Source organism: Psammomys obesus, unplaced genomic scaffold (assembly GCF_907164565.1).
Source record: "Psammomys obesus unplaced genomic scaffold, mPsaObe1.curated_primary_1811, whole genome shotgun sequence".
In the NCBI taxonomy this organism is placed as follows: Eukaryota; Metazoa; Chordata; class Mammalia; order Rodentia; family Muridae; genus Psammomys; species Psammomys obesus.
This window is the reverse complement of record NW_026587216.1, coordinates 51279076-51296277: the sequence shown is the minus strand read 5'-3', so window position 1 is coordinate 51296277 and position 17202 is coordinate 51279076. Positions and strand designations below refer to the sequence as shown.

Genomic DNA, 17202 nt, shown 5'->3' with positions numbered 1-17202 from the left:
TTAAATTCACACAAACATTAGTACCAGACAGGCTTTGAAAATAATTCTTAGAAACTTCTTATAAAATTCTTATGAAGTATTTTATATGTAGGTATTATAACTGCAATCACTTCCACAGCCAAGTGCAACTTTTGAATATTACTAATTATGAGTAAGGGAGATATTTTCCCATCTGTACTGAGAGTTCATATAGATATTATGTTTCATATTTGTTTCAACTTCTGTGTAGATCAACTATAAACAGAAAATAAAATATTGTACAATTTGAGCTCTCCTCAACAATTATATTCTTCATAAAAGCATATTTATTATTGAATTGAACCTCTGGAGGATTAAGAAATGTTGACATGAGATTATTCCTTAGTATGCAATTAATAGATTTTAGGCCTGATTTAGTTTAGTTGAAAGAATTCTATTAGCATCATTATAATTATATAGAAAATAATGAGAAAACTAGACATGATCATGGACATGATCCTGGTTTTGATGTTCAGATTAAAATAAAGCGTGTCATATTTTTCAGTGGTTAAATTGGAATCTTTTAGGAGAACTCTGACAGAACATGTTTTGTCACTGAGTCTGTGGACAGAAGATCTTAGAATATAACTAACGCAATCCACTTCTTTTTTAATTTTTAATTTTTTAATATTAGTTGCAGTTTATTAACTTTGTATCCCAGCTCTATCCTCCTCCCTCATTCCCTCCCAATCCCACCCTCCTTCTCTCATCTCCTCCCTGCCCCTTTCCAAGTCCACTGATAGGGGAGGACCTTCTCCCCATCCATCTGACCCTAGCTTATCAGGTATCTTCAGGACTGGCTACCATGTCCTCCTCTGTGGCCTAGTAAGGCTGCTCCTCCCTCAGGGGGTGGGGGTGGGGGTGAAAGAGCCAGCCATTGAGTTCATATCAGCCTACAGACTGGGAAAGGATCTTCACCTTATATCGGCAGAGGCCTGATATCCAGACTATATAAAGAACTAAAGAAGATAAAAAACAATAAATCAAGTAATCCAATTAAAAAAATGAGGTATGGAGCTAAACAGAGAATTCTCTGTAGAGGAATATAGAATGGCAGAGAAACACTTAGAGATGCTCAATGTCCTTAGCCATCAGAGAGATGCAAATCGGAAGGACCGTGAGATTTCACCTTACACCTATCAGAATCAAAATCAAAAACTCATGTGACAACACATGCTGGAGAAGATGTGGAGAAAGGGGAACCCTCCTCCATTGCTGGTGGGAATTTAACTTGTACAACCACTTTGGAAATCAATGTGGTTCTTTCTCAGACAATTAGGAACAGAGCTTCCTCAAGATCCAGCTATACCACTCCTAGGCATATACCCAAAAGAGGCTCAAGTACACAAGGATATTTGCAATCCACTTCTTAATGTGTGTTTGTAGGTGGATACTAGTTGTTTCTTGTGCTATTGAAACAATATAATTTCCAGTGTGAAGAGAGCAAAATTTCTACTAAAACAATGAGCTTAACAATGATAATGGAAGATCTCAGAGTATAGTGAACATAATCTGCCTGGCTCGGCAAAAACTATAGTATTTTACAATATTAGGTTTAACACAGTCATAACTTTTGTCTTAAAAAAGAAACAACCCCTTGAAGAATTGTCACATCTCTTTCTTCCATATCATCTGTGAATGTCAGGAACTATGTAGCCCACAGCTTAGCTTGTATCTCTATCTTGTATGCTGATCTTTTCCAGGCTTGACCAGTGAGATTTTGGGTTCTCTGTGGCAAGAGTTCCTGTTGCCTTTGTATATAAATTATTTGGAGGATGTTAATACATGGGTTATAAGTCAATAAATACATGTTGATGTTTGGTATATAGTTTTCCCAATGTGTGTGCAAGTCTGGCTACCACAGGAGAGGAAGGAATGAAGGAAAGGGGGTTGATGGGGCAGGAAGTTGTATTTAGAAAATATCCATTTTGCCAACAGAATATTTGAAATATTATATCTCAGATTTTTTCCATTATGAACTTTGTGATCTTTTTTAAGTATTTTCGATATTTTAGGTTTGTCTTTTTCTTGGGAATGGCTGTTCAAATCAGTTGGTTAGTTTTATTTGGGGATATTATTCATGTTTTTAAGATTTTAAAGAAATTTTCATATATTGAGGCTATTAATACAGTGTGTTTCATATGGCATGGATACTTTATTTGCTTGTTTACTTAAATATATCCAAGACAGAGTTTCTCATTTCTCTGTGTAGCCCTGGCTGGCCTGGAACTCTCTGTCGACCTTGCTATCCTTGAACTCAAAGAGATACACCTGTCTCGGCCTCCATGGTGCTGGAATTAAAGACGTACACCCCCACACTGCAGATAGTTTAACATAGTATAACTTTAGTTTACATATTTTCTGTTTTTCTAATGCCTTATACTTATATTTTGTTGTTATTTATGTCTATTTACCTTATTTCTTCTTTGTTATGAGTTGTTTGCCATACTTATTGACCTTATTTTACATAGAGTAGTAGTTCTGATTTTTAACTTAGATGAGCCCAGGTAGACCTCACCGCAGTAGTGGTTAGGACCACTTTAAGTCACAGCAAAAGAGACACATTTTTGTTTCCCTGCAGGTGATTGCCAACTCCCTGATTACCACTGTTCTCACTTCTCAGCCTTTCCATTGTCTGTTCATGACTACACCATGAAGGGGATCACTCGGGGATTCAGGATGTGTGGTCAGGATATTTTTTTCAGCATTTTATACTTGTTCAACTGTTTATCCCTGTTTATTGATAAGTGGCATTTAGCTATAAAGGAGAACCACATTTAAAAAACATATTTGGCAGTTGATGGACATTTGTGATGTTCTTAGGTTTTGGAAATCATAGATGAATTATTATACACATTGTCTATTGTACTTATTTCTTATCTATAAATTTGAATAGAAATATATGTTTAAACATTTTAAAATTTTAGATTGATATTTCCTTAGTATTTAGTTGAAATATATTTTTGGTGGACAACCTTACATTACTTATGTGTTTTTCTGACGGGCTTTCCCAGTTATTGTGTTGCCTTTACTGTTAACAGATTATTTCAAAAATGTGTTTTCAGTTTCAATAAAGTGCAATTTACCCAGTTTTCTATTTAGGAAACTACTGTGTAGCCCAAAGTCAAAGTGATGATGATAATTGTGCAATTTATTTCATTTTAGATGTGATAGACTTTTAGGTATGGGTTACAGTTTTAGCTTGTGTCTTTCATCTATTTTTCCTGGCGTGACATATAAAAAAGTCCATATTTGTCTATCAAAATATCTTGAAATCTTTTTCAAATATCAGTTGAGCATCTGTGGTGAATTATACACCTTTTCTTGTGTAACTAGTTAGCACAAAATGGGAGCTGCAAAGGTTAACATTATTGTTCCCTCTTCTCTGAAGTTTAAGGCACTGGGGGAGCTTTTTAAATTGTGTCTGCCCAGGTCTTTTACAAGAATAAAGAGCAAGTGTCTCCCACGCATTTTCAAGAGGCAAAAAGGAGAGGACAAGTTTCCAAGCTCCTTTGAGCCTTTTGACATTGTTTGACATTAAATTGCATTGGCTGAATTTTCAATTCTTAATTGACCTTGGATGTTTAGAAAGACCCAAGGTGCATAAAGTATTGGATGCATCATTTTGTTTATAATGTATTGATAGATAGTATCTTTAACATATAGTCCATTTGATAATTCACACCCGTGTGAACATGGACATATGTTGCTCAGTATGTGCATTTGTGATAGTATATTTGCGCTCCTATAACACATTTTATAATTTATTTATATGTTAGTAACAATGCTAAAGGAGAAAAATACATACAGGGTGTATATATATATATATATATATATATATATATATATATATATATATATAGTATTCTATGGTATATGTTAAGAAGAGTGCTTTCAGTTTGAAAGAAAGCATATGGAATGAATTGGTAAGAAGTTATCTAGGAAGGGCTGGATTTAGTAATCACTAGCAAAAATTACTTAATTTTATTTCAATTAAAAAGTATTTAAAATAAATGAATAATAGACATATCCCCCAAAATAAGAAAAAAAGGAAGGAAGGGAAGGAAAGAATGGAAAAAAGAAAGGAAGGAAGGAAGGAAGGAAGGAAGGAAGGAAGGAAGGAAGGAAAGAAGGAAGGAAGAAAGAGAGAGAAAGAAAGAAAAAAAAAGGGACAAGAAGTTAGGATGTTGCTCATGAAGCTGATGCAACACAGAAAACCCCAAGATTTTCTGATAATTGTATTTTATGTGTAAACAAACAAAAAACAAAACAGGTGGTTAAGAATTCCAATATTTTGCCTTCATAATGAGAAGGAACAGAGTTTCCTAAACAAATGGAAAAGTATAAATAAGACAGGGAGAGATGTCAGGAGACAGTTAAAGGCATCTTAAATCTATGATGCCTAGCCTAGATGAGGCCTGATAAGCTAGGGTCAGAGAGAAGGGAAGGAGGTCCTCCTCTCTCAGGGGGCTGGGGAAAGGGCATAGGGTGAGAAGAGGGAGGTAGGTGGGGAATAGCAGAAGACAAGGGGGCTGGAGTGGGGATACAAAGTGAATAAATTGTAATAAATAAATATATAAATAAAATTTAATAAAAAATATATCAAGTGGAAATGCTACAAAAATATTTCAGTTTTAAGGGATGGTCTTCTGCATTTAATGGCAGTTAGGGCCTGGACAGATGAACAGTTGAGAGAGACAGATAATCTCTGTGGAAGGGATTATAAGTAGAATCAAGAACGAAGAACTATGACCTTGGATGTTCTAATCTCAAGGTATGGGGAAGATAGAAGATTCAGTGAACTTACTGGAAGAATCCTCACTGGCAGAGAAAATACAAAGAAAAAAAAATGCCACAGGAAAATAAATTAATAACTGACCCCAGATTTTGCAATGTGGATATTATCCAATGAATTTCAAGATCCTGTTTCATATAATGATGTCTACAATGGGAAAGAGATAGTTGAAGAATATATATACCCAAGCGGACAAGAATCTATAGGATCTAGTGCTCGTGTAAAAGTAACAATCTTAAAAATTCAAGCAACTCATCTGCTACAACAGGAAATAAGGAAAGTAAAATTGTGACAGGTAGATGCAGCAGTTAGAGTTGGAGCAAGTTGGTTTCTGTCTGCTTCTTTTTTGTGAAATAGAAGCAGTCATTAGTTAAGAGCAAAGCAGGAGTGATGACAAGAACTTTGAGGAGCCTGGAGTTCTAAAATAATCTCCTGGGAAAATGTGATGGTTGTTCTTAATACTCAACTTGATGAGGTTTAGAGTTGCCATGGAAACAAACCTCTGAACATGGCTATGAGGGACTTTCTAAATGAGGATAATTAAGGTTAGAGAGCCATCATGATTGTGGATGGTACCATTTCATGAGAAAGAGTTGTGTGAGGTCTTGGAATGAAAAAAAAGGAGAAAGCAGGCTGAGCACGATCATTTTTCCTGCTTCTGGTCTGTGGGGTGCTGTGACCAGATGCCTCTTCTTCCTGGCACACAATTTGTCTACTTTGATAGAGTATAATAGCGGGCTTAAGTAAACCCGTCTTCTCTTGCCTGAACAAGAAGAAATATAATGAAAGAAGGATGTGAAAAGGGAGAAGAAGTTAACTGCAGTATGAATTCTTTCTGAGTGTGATATAAGCTCTTGTAGATGTCATAATTACAAATTTAAACTGGTACACTGCTTGTCTTCCAATAACACTGTAAGAATAGAACAGGTGGAGAAATGCTTTTTACTATTTTAATATTTTACCAGAAAAAATGAAATAGCAGAGAATCATTAATGTCTAGAAGATTAAAAGGAGACATTTGGACCAATGATTTCACTTACAAAAGAATTCAAAGGGAATTGCTCTATATATTTTTTCAAATCTATGTTGAATTTAAGTATAGAATACTTTCATTAAGAAAAGCAGAAGGAAGGACTCTTACCAGTAACCTCAGCTGTACAGTATTTGAATACATGCAATTTTTACATATTTGTAATCTGAGTGCTCTTCGTCTTGCTATTGCTTGCGCTTGTGTTTTTTTTATTAGTTCCTTTACAATTTCATACATGTATATATGGCATTTTAATTACTCTTATCCTCCGTACTCCTTTATCATTTTCTGACCTCTCTCAGCCCAAACTCTTCCTCCCTCCATCTCCCATATTCATGTCCTTTAGATTTGTTATCCACTTTAGGTTAGCCAAGACCCTCTGTATGATTGTGGATATGCATTATCGATTGGAACCTGATGGGATCACTAGTAGATCCACATCCAAAATAACAACTGCCTATATCTCAGAATCTCCATGAGTCAATAGTTCAGCAGGGAGAAGCAGAGCCCCGTGGACCCCTTCCACACCCACGACTGACCATTGTCAGGTCTAGTTTGTACAAGCAACCACAACCACTGAGTCTGTAGTTTCAACCCGCGTCATGACCTGAAGACAGAATTTCACCACCCCTCTCCCTACCTTTTAGGTGCTATGTTCTCTCCACCTCTTCCGCTATGTTCCGTGAGTCTTAGAGGGAATGGCATAAAGGTCCTATTTAAGACCAAACTCTCAACCACTTTGTAGCTCAAACTCTAAACTTGCAAGCAATGAATAAGCTTACATATATCTATTTAAAGTGTGAGAACTGGGTTGACCTATGAGATGTACAGAGACCAATTTAATCCCATCATGTTGCTAAATGTAAAGTCAGCTCAACAATAAAGAACTGCTTATCAATCATTTGAATACATCATGTGCTCAACGGAATCGTGACAAAAACCATTGTTCAACATTGGCAGGGTCAGTTTTAGAAATGAATTAATGATATGATACTCTTGTGTTTCACTTCAGGAAATGGTGCAGTAAGCATTAGAACATGATGCTTTTATAATGCAGTAATCATTTCTGCTTCTGTCCATGTGCTAGCCTGAACGCACACCTGATCAGAGCTGTGACTGCTTTCAGGTTCCAGGTGCTCTTAGCCTGCCCTTGAATTCATTTAGAAATTCAGCCCTACGGGTACCTAAAACCTAGCAATTGTTACTAAAAGATGTGAGCTTGTTTAGAAACATGGACATTGCTTCCTTTGATGAGCGGGAAAGAAGCCTTGGCAAGGGGTCACATCCTTTCCTGATATTGCTTAAATAACCTTTAATGAGTTTGATCTAGGGATGAGTCACTGCTTCTGAGAATTGGAGGTCTTACAAAATGGTCACCTTGTTAGGAAAGAACTAAATATGTAATTCCTTAGTCACACCTCTATGATCTCAGTGTCTGCTATAAAGCTCATAGAAAAAAATTAAAAGTAAAATCTAAAGCTCAGTGTTTGAGATGATAAATATTCTTTTTTAACAATGGTACAGTGCTATGTTACAAAACATAAGATTAGTTTTTGTTCTAGTGCCTTTATTCCTAAAGAATGAAAAACTTCATGTTATTCATTCCCGGCTCAATCTTTTTAATATCTTTCTCTATGGTAAAATGCTACGATTTCATAATGATGGTGTTAGAGCATGGGGCTTTATCTGTCATCATTGCTTCCAGAATAAAAGAGGAAGGAAGGAAATGGAGGGGCTGATGAATATTTAATAATGTTTTTAATCAGTCCCACCAAATAAACATTTATTGTGTTGTTTTGAAAATGAGGTTTCCCTATCATAGAAGCTTGTGGAGGGTAATTTTTCTTTCCTCCAGTGACAATTTTAGGAAGCTGGTTGGATAGTTAATGATTTTGTGATAATCAGGGAATTCTAACACACAGGGAAAAAAGTGTGTTTCATTAGTAAGTTTATCCAAATATATTTTATTTTTCCTAAAACATTCACTTATTATGAATGTATTATTTTACATTTTTGATATTTACATATTTTACATTTTTGATATTTACATTTTTGATATTTGTTGTTCTCTACATATCCCCAAACCACTTTAATTGCCATATTTAGTAGTTGTGAAATTCAATATCAAGAAGGAAAAATTAGTACCCATAAGAAATAAGCCGTAACAGCTTTTTTACATCATAATTATTTTAATAAATTTATTGTGACCAGAGGTAAAAATATTCCACTCTGGTGAAAACTTTTTCATTAAAATGAAATATTAACCAGAAATTATGAGGGCAGAAAGGCAGTCAGGATTGAGGAAAGGAGACTACTATATAAAATATTGTTGAGAATATGAGAAAACATAAACAAATGGCCATGAAGAGAAGTAGTTAGGTTTTTTTTCTGATCAATTGTAATCATGTGAACTAATGTTGGGTGCATGTGTCTTTGGGTGGAAGGAAAGTATCTGCTCTTCTGCAGGGGGAAAATTTAAATGTGTCTTCAGAATAAAGCAAATTGGAGTATGAAGGATCCTAGAAAGATGTAGATGAGGCATAATGATCTCTTTGCTGTTGGCTATAGTGGGTATGTGTGCATGTATGTCTATTAAATGAGTAATCCATAGCAGAGAGAGTCTTCTTGCTCTTATTTTTATGGTCCACATCTACTATATGGTGAAAATGAATTCCCCATGACAGAAAAAAAAAGCCTAGAAAACATCTTCTACGTCAATGCTACCATGGACTCTTTCACTTGTTCATGATCTCACAGAAAACATAAAACCAAAATGAGTGGTCGCGCTGCTTGGCAGTGAGAGAAGAGATGGTTTTGACAGCGTTTGTAAAATTAAGTTTCACTAAAGCCTGTCTGCCACAACATCTACTTTAAATCACAGTAGCTATGGCATTTCCTGATGCATAGCATTTACACTGTACCAGCACCTACCAGCACCGAGAGCTGACACCCACTGTGCTTGGCACTGGCTTAGGGTCTAATACTAAACTCTCTATTCCTGCGCATTCTCTCAGGTTGGAAATGTTTTTTTTCTGAAGTGCTTTGTGAAGCAGATTGATAAAGATGGTCAGGGAGGGATCTAACAGAGAATAGTGCTAAATTACTTTCAGTATCCATGTTCTTCTTAAATGTCCTGCAATCTTGCCATCTTCTTGGCCTTGTGCACTTCTTTTCTAGAAGCTTCGTGGTGTCATTTGATTGAAATGCTTAAAAAAAGTTTTCTTAGATCTGTAGAGGACAGGAACCCCACAAGGAGAGCAACAGAACCAGAAAATTTGAACACAGGGGTCTTCCCAGAGACTCATACTCCAACCAAGTACCAGGCATGGAGATAACCTAGAACCCCTGCACAGATGTAGCCCATGGCAGTTCAGTGTCCAAGTGGGTTCCATAGTAATGGGAACAGGGACTGCCTCTGACATAATCTGATTGGCCTGCTCTTTGATCACCTCCCCCTGAGAGGAGAGCAACCTTACCAGGCCACAGAAGATGACAATGCAGCCACTTCTGATGAGACCCGATAGACTAAGATCAGAAGGAAGGAGAGGAGGACCTACCCTATCAGTGGACTTGGGGAGGGGCATGCATGAAGAAGGGGGAGGGAGGATGGGACTGGGAGGGGAGGAGGGAAGGCCTTATGGGTGAATACAAAGTGAATAAACTATAACTAATAAAAATAGATAAATTTAATAATAAAATAATAATAAAAATAAAATAATAATAAAAAAACAGTTTTCTTTCAAGGAATGACCCCACTTACAATTTTACCTTGTGAGATTTTATCTATAGAACTTCCCAAGAGCTCATCTCTTGGGTTAGTTTCACCTTTCACCTCAATCAAGAAAAAAAACATGTTATGGAATAATCCAAATCCATATTTTCCCAGAGAGTGCTCTTCAGTGAGCTCTCAGGTATTTTTAAGCAGTGAGGAATTTGAAAGATAGATATTATTTCTCCCCCTTTACAAATATATTTTAAAGCCAATGTATCAGAGGTTGAAGAAAAGCTGATATTCTCTTCCATAAAGTATGATGTATAGAAATGTCTTCTGGAAGACCTACATATGCAGGCAGGTCAAGAAGATCATGGTTCCCAGAGACAATACAAACTAGGGCCGTCATAAGAGAATGCTATTGATAAACAAAACGTTTACAGTGTGAAGTGAGGTATATCATAAGAAAGCTATTAAAATGTTTAGGAAACTATATTGAACTTTAAAAAGATGGGATGGTTAGCTATAAGGAGAATACTAAGTTTGTGTGCAAGATTGGTACTGCACAGCTTAAACATAAAATCACAAATTTTCATTTTGAACTAGTAAAATGTTTGCAACAAACCCTGTGGTAGTAGATGCAGGGATTTCCTATAAACTCTACATTCTCTCATATATGCCAACTTCCATACAACCAATATCGTGCGCCTATACTGCAGCCTTCATAGCATCAAACACCCAACAGAGGCATGTCATTATCAGAGCTCAGAGTCTACACTGAAGTTCATTGATACAAGGAAGGTGAGGAAGAGCCTTTCATTCATTGACACAGGAAAAGACTGACTCAATAGAATGCCGGTTGCACAGGTGCTAGCATCAACAGTTAATTACTGGAATTTCAGTGTATCAAAGCAGATCCTGAGACTCGTGAAACTAAAAACATTCTGCACAGTAAAGAACATCCTCATTCAAACAAAGCAACAGCTTGCAAAATGAAAAAAAATATTTTTTTGCCAGCTGTACACTCAATAGGTGCTAATATCTAAAATATATAAAGAATTCAATAAACTGAACATCAAGAAAACAAATAACCCAGATAAAAATGAAGCACATATTAAAAGAATTTTCTTTTTTGAGGTGTTTAATTTTTTATTCATTATTTATTCACTTTGCACCCCGGCTGTAGCTCCCTCCCTTGTCTCCTGAGGATATTATCTGTCATGTTAATGGAAAACAAGCTACAATCCTCAGATATACAGAGGATAGATGTAGAGTAGAAGACTAGGGTGACAGATAGACATCTCTAGAAAGGAAAAAATAGAATAATTATGAATGAATGGAGGAGGAAAAGCTGGAACAAGAGGATCAAGTGGGTAGGAAGAAATTAGAGGAAGATATGGAGAAAATACTGAAAGGGACAGCTAAAATTAAGAGCTACTTGAGAGGTTGCATGGAAACTCAATACAGTAGAAGCTTCCTAAAATATACACATATATGAAGGTGCTCTAAATGAAATTCCCAAAAAACATGGGAGACAGAACCCGAACTGAACATTTCTTGTTTCCAAATAAATCTTCCAGTATTGGGAATGTGTTACATCTAATTGAGTTGTTTACCTAAGGGGGGATATGGGAACTCCAAAACAATATATTCTGTGGCCAGGGCTATAGGTTTTCTCCACAATGTGAAAGCAAGGCCCCATTGCTAAATACAATATCTACACAACTTAAGGAACACAGAGAGATCAGTTTTTTTTTTTTTTTTTTACTCGTAGAGCCTTCAACCTATTGGCTGGTGTTCCTGGTACCCGAAGGTGTTCTGCATAACACCAAAGAGGAAACAAAAAGACCAAGTCAGCTACAAGCCCTTTGACCAATAATGTTGTCTTTTCTGCAAGATATGCTAGTGCAACGATGGCACAAAGCTTATGGGAGTGAGCGAATTACATATGATTTGACTTATAGCTCCCTTACCAAGATGGGTGCTACAGGACACTGCCTGTGTGACTGAGAACCTGAGACTAGATAGGCCAGCGACCTAGCATAGAAGCAAATTCTACAATTCTACTAAAAAAAAAAAAAAAAAAAAAAAAAGTAGCAATAAAATTACCCCTAGTGACATTCATTGATCTGTGTCTTGCTCAGCCATCACCAGAGAAGCTTCGAGTAAATGGTAACAAATTCAGAGACTCACAGCCAGAAATTATTCAGAGAATTAGAAGCCTTAAAACCCTCAACTCTAAATAGGATTTCTCCATCAAACCTCTCCCCAGGCTCAGGGTATTCAGTAGAAGAGGAGATGGAAAGAGTCTGACCATAAGTCAGGAGCCTGACACAGAGGACCTCTGAAAAGCTCTGCCCTGCAGACTATCAATGTAGATGCTGAGACTTATGAGCAACCTTTGGGCAGAGTGCAGGGAAAGAAGGAAACAGTAAGATCTAGAGAGGACAGGAACTCCACAAGGAGAGCAACAGAACCAAAAAAGTCTGAGCATAGGGGTTTTTCCTGAGACTGTTATTCCAACCAAGGACTATGCATGGAGATAACTTAAGACCCCTGCACAGATATAGCCCATGGCAGTTCAGTATCCAAGTGGGTTCCATTGTAATAGGAACAGGGACTGTCTCTGACATGAACTGATTGGCCTGCTCTTTAATTACCTCCCCCTGAGGGGGAAGCAGCATTACCAGGGCACAGAAGACAATGCAGCCACTCCTGATGAGACTTAATTGACTAGGATCAGAAGGAAGGAAAAGAAGTCCTCCCCTACCAGTGGATTTGGGGAGGGGCATGCATGCAGAGAGTGGAGGAAGGAGGGATTGGGACAGGAGGAGGGAGAGAACCACAGGGGGATACAAAGTGAATAAAGTGTAATTAATAAAGACAAAAAAAAAAAAAAAGAGTCTGACCCAAAAAGGGTGGAGGGAGGAAAGCAAGGAAACAAGTTTCTTAACACACCAGGGCTGACGTACACATGGTCTTGCAGAGATTCAGGCCCACAAAGGACCTCCACAGGTCTGCTCCTGTTGGGGTCATAGAGGGAGCTGAAATAAGTAAACATGAAAACAATTCAGTGGCTTCTTTGGAGGTTCCTTGTTTCATAATACTATGTCATGGACTTTTAAAAATCCCCTTTTAATGTTCATTTTATTTTTTCTCTTTGTTTTACCCTAAAGGTCCCTTGAATATATATTGTGGCTTCAGATTTTTTGTGTTTTTGGATTCCACAGTGTGTGAACAAATCAGTCTCTGAGTATATATCTGTTTCTGTGCCACTTATTGGTCTCTTTGTCTTCTATTTTGTTGTTTTCTTCTATTCCAATGTGTGATGTGAGTGTGAGTGTGTTATGTTACTAAATTATGTTTTATCACTTAGAAACTTGTTTATTTTCTAATGAGACAGAAAGGGCGCATAAAGTTGTGGGAGGAGGTGGAGATGGACTGGAAGGAGTAGATGGAAGGAAAATCATAATCATGATATATTATACGCAAATATGCCTTCAATAAAAGAAAAATGCATTGGAGTTCATTCTGTACAGCACACTCTGTGGTTTGGACAAGTACATGTCAAGCAAAGCCGTTTACTACCTGAACCTTTGTGTTTCAACTTATGATAAGCACTAATATAATTATTATTCTCAGGGTTTTGTCATTTTAATTATGTAATTGGCAATCTATAAATCATTTCATCCAACAGCATCGTATTACACATTCTTCGCGAGATCACAATTGGCCAATGACCAAGAATTGCCATTTTCTGGTAATGTAACAAATGCAAAAGAATAAACATTGACAATGTCTGTTCTCAGATGGGAATGAAATTTAGATTATTTTCAAAGGGCGCTTCACTGGATCTTAGGTAGTATAAGTACCTCAAAATAACAAAATAACACCAATTCCTCTCTCTTATTTCTTGTAACCTTTCCCCCATCTTTAACAATTTATTTTCAGTGAGTTAATTGGGAATAAGTATTATAACCCCTTATTTCCTTCAGTACTGAGGGTTTCGTGCAGAGCTGTGCTCATATGTGGGCAGGATGGTGAGAAGGATGAAGTTGACTATTCCTCTCCCCCAGGTAATTAAATTCCAAGCCAGAAAATCAAATGAAAAGAAAACACTTGTCTCAGGAAGATTAGACTTAGGGAAGATATATAATGTATTTCAAAATGCTTATACTTTTCCTCCCCAAGCAGAAGCACTAAGCGATTTTTATTTTCAGTATTCACTGTGAAAGCTTGGGGCTCCTGGAGGTGAGCCTCGTAGACCTGTGGCAGAATTCCTTGAGGTGGCCATCAGGAACTACTTTAACTACTTTAACTCTAGATGAAATGTGCCAATCCTGGAGCTTGTTCCTGGAGAGGGTTTTATTTGTAGGTATCTACTCTGGTCTACTGTGGTTCTCCACATTTTTATAGTTGCCTCTCCAATTTGGAGGGTGATGTTTTCCTATAACTATACTCTGCCAGTAGAATCCAAAAGCATAATTACTTGTTTTAGCTCATGAAGTTTTGCATTTTTAGGATTGAGTGATGAGATCTAAGTTCTTACATGCCAAGCCAGAAGCCAAAATTCTCAGTTGGTTTTTAAAAACTAGTTTTTCTGCCCATCAAAATTGCATAAAATCTCAGATTACATTTTAACTACTAAAAAAATTAAAAAAGCTAATGATGTCTTCTTTTTACTTTTTATATATAGTATTATATATTCCTTGATTTTCATATTGGTTCAACAAATTTATTTTTGTAGTATGTTTTTCATTGAAATAGAATTATATTACTTTTAGGGCACTCTTTCATCTCCCCAGTTCCTTGCAGATAACTTTCCCCGAACCAGAATTGAGAATTGAGAATCCTCTAATTCTCAAATGGGCAGCCTCTTCTTATTTGATTATTATTGTTATATGCATATTTATTTGCGTTTATATATGTAGTATGTGTTTGCTACTGAGTCCACTGTTTTGGGTGTGTAAATGGTTTTAAGAATGACCACTCTGCCTTCGACAATCAAAGAGGGGATTCCTGTCAGGGAGGGACTAACTCTCCTTCTCCTAGCAGTCATCGCTTCTTTTCCTATTTAAAAACCTTCCTAGGGGATTAGCCCTTAAAGGACACCGTCAGTTTTTACCACACCTGCTTCTGTTAAAATCAGTGTTTATAAAGTTTCTTCTTTATAAGATTTTTTTGCTCTCGGTAAAGTGGTGGGCCTAGTGAAGAAGGAATCAGGCTTACATGAGTATTTTACTATAATTCTCTTTCTTTTTGTGCAGGATGTGGAAACTACGCCTCTGTGAAGGCTTTCCGTTCATAGCTCTTTTGTTCTTTGATCATTCTTGATATTTCACTGGTGAACTCTGTTAGTATTGCCAAAGTTATTGTCATATGAGGTCACTTGAATGTTGTAATGTACTATATTTTGGTCTAGTAGCTTTTAATCTAATGTGGTTTATATACAATGTGAAGGTAAATTGAACTTTCATATTTAGGAAGAAAAGGATGTTATGCATTTGGACAGCTTCCTACTTTGCTTGTGCTTTCCAAATATTGCTCAGCTCGGAGATTCTGTAGCACTCTGGTCAAGAGCACCTTTTCAGAAAGCATACCATTCTATGATGGCTCCTCGTCTCTCACATCAGGTGAGATGCTTGGTACTTACAAAGCAAGCCCTTGTGGTAGTCCTATGAAATGGTATTTCTAAAGTGTTTGGAACACTATATGGTATGTGCTGGATACTCTTTTTTTTTTAAATCTTTTATCTTTTTATTAATTACACTTTATTCATTTTGTATCCCCCCATGAGCCCCTCCCTCCTCCCCTGCCGATCCCACCCTCCCTCCCCTTTCTGCATGCATGCCACTCCCCAAGTCCACTGATAGGGGAGGTCCTCCTCTCCTTATTTCTGATCTTAGTCTATCAGTTCTCATCAAAAGTGGCTGCATTGTCCTCTGCTGTGGCCTGGTAAGGCTGCTCCCCCCTCAGGGGGAAGTGATCAACGAGCAGGCCAATCAGATTATGTCAGAGGCAGTCCCTCTTCCCATTACTATGGAACCCACTTGGACACTGAACTGCCATGGGCTACACCTGTGCAGGGGTTCCAGGTCATCTCCACAAATAGTCCTTGGTTGGAGTATGAGTCTCTGGGAAGTTCCCTGTGTTCAAATTATCTTGTTCTGTTGCTCTGCTTGTGGAGTTCCCGTTCCCTCCAGCTCTTACTATTTCCCACTTCTTACATAAAATTCCATTCACTCTGCCCATCAGTTGGCCATCAGGCTCAGCATCTGCTTTGACAGTCTATACTGCAGAAGCTTTCAGAGGCCCTCTGTGGCAGGTTTCAAGGTTGTTTCCTGTTTTCTTCTGGCTTTCAGAGGCCCTCTGTAGCGGGTTCCGAGGTTGTTTCCTATTTTCGTTTTCTTCTGATGTACATCCTCTTTGCCTTTCAGGATGGGGATTGAACATTTTAGTTAGGGTCCTCTCTTTTGCTTAGTTTGTTTAGATGTACAGCTTTTAGTGGGTTTATTCTATATTGTATGTTTATATGAGTGAGTATATACCGTGAGTGTCTTTTTGCTTCTGGGTCAACTCACTCAGGATGATCCTTTCCAGGTCCCACCATTTACCTGCAAATTTCATGATTTCCTTATTTTTCATTGCTGAGTAATACTCCATTGTATAGATGTACCACAGTTTCTGCATCCATTCTTCAGTTGAGGGGCATCTGGGTTGTTTCCAGCTTCTGGCTATTACAAATAAAGCTGCTACAAACATGGTTGAACAAATGTCCTTGTTGTGTATTTGCGCCTCTTTTGGATATATGCCTAGGAGTGGTATGGCTGGATCTTGAGGAAGCACTATTCCTAGTTGTCTGAGAAAGCGCCAGATTGATTTCCAGAGTGGTTGTACCAGTTTACATTCCCACCAGCAGTGGAGAAGGGTTCCCCTTTCTCCACAACCTCTCCAGCATGTGTTGTCCCTTGAGATTTTCATCTTGGCCATTCTGATGGGTGTAAGGTGAAATCTCAGGGTTGTTTTGATTTGCATTTCCCTAATGGCTAATGAGGTTGAGCATTTCTTTAAGTGCTTCTCTGCCATTCGATATTCCTCTGCAGAGAATTCTCTCTTTAGCTCTGTTCCCCATTTTTTAAGTGGATTACTTGGTTTGTTGCTTTTCAGCTTGTTTAGTTCTTTATATACACTGGATATGAGTCCTCTGTCAGATAGAGGGTTGGTGATGATTCTTTCCCAATGTAGGCAGTCGCTTTGTTTTGATGACGGTGTCCTTTGCTTTACAGAAGCTTTTCAATTTCATGAGGTCCCATTTATTGATTGTTGCTCTTAGAGCCTGTGCTGTTGGTGTTCTGTTCAGGAAGTTTTCTCCTGTACCAATGAGTTCTAGGGTATTCCCCACTTTTTTTTCTAGCCGATTTAATGTGTCTGGTTTTATGTTGAGGTCTTTGATCCACTTGGACTTCAGTTTTGTGCAGGGTGATAAGTATGGATCTATTTGCATTTTTCTACATGTAGACATCCAGTTGGACCAGCACCATTTGTTAAAGATGCTATCTTTTTTCCATTGTATGGTTTTGGCATCTTTGTCAAAAATCAGGTGTTCGTAAGTGTGTGGGTTTATTTCTGGGTCTTCTGTTCGATTCC

At 37.5% G+C, this 17202-nt stretch overlaps 1 pseudogene; it reads left to right on the top strand.

The window, feature by feature from the left end:
- The window catches only part of LOC129673438 (40S ribosomal protein S8-like), a 160743-nt pseudogene extending 145880 nt beyond the window's left edge, over nt 1-14863 (top strand).
- The last annotated feature ends 2339 nt before the right edge of the window (nt 14864-17202 follow it).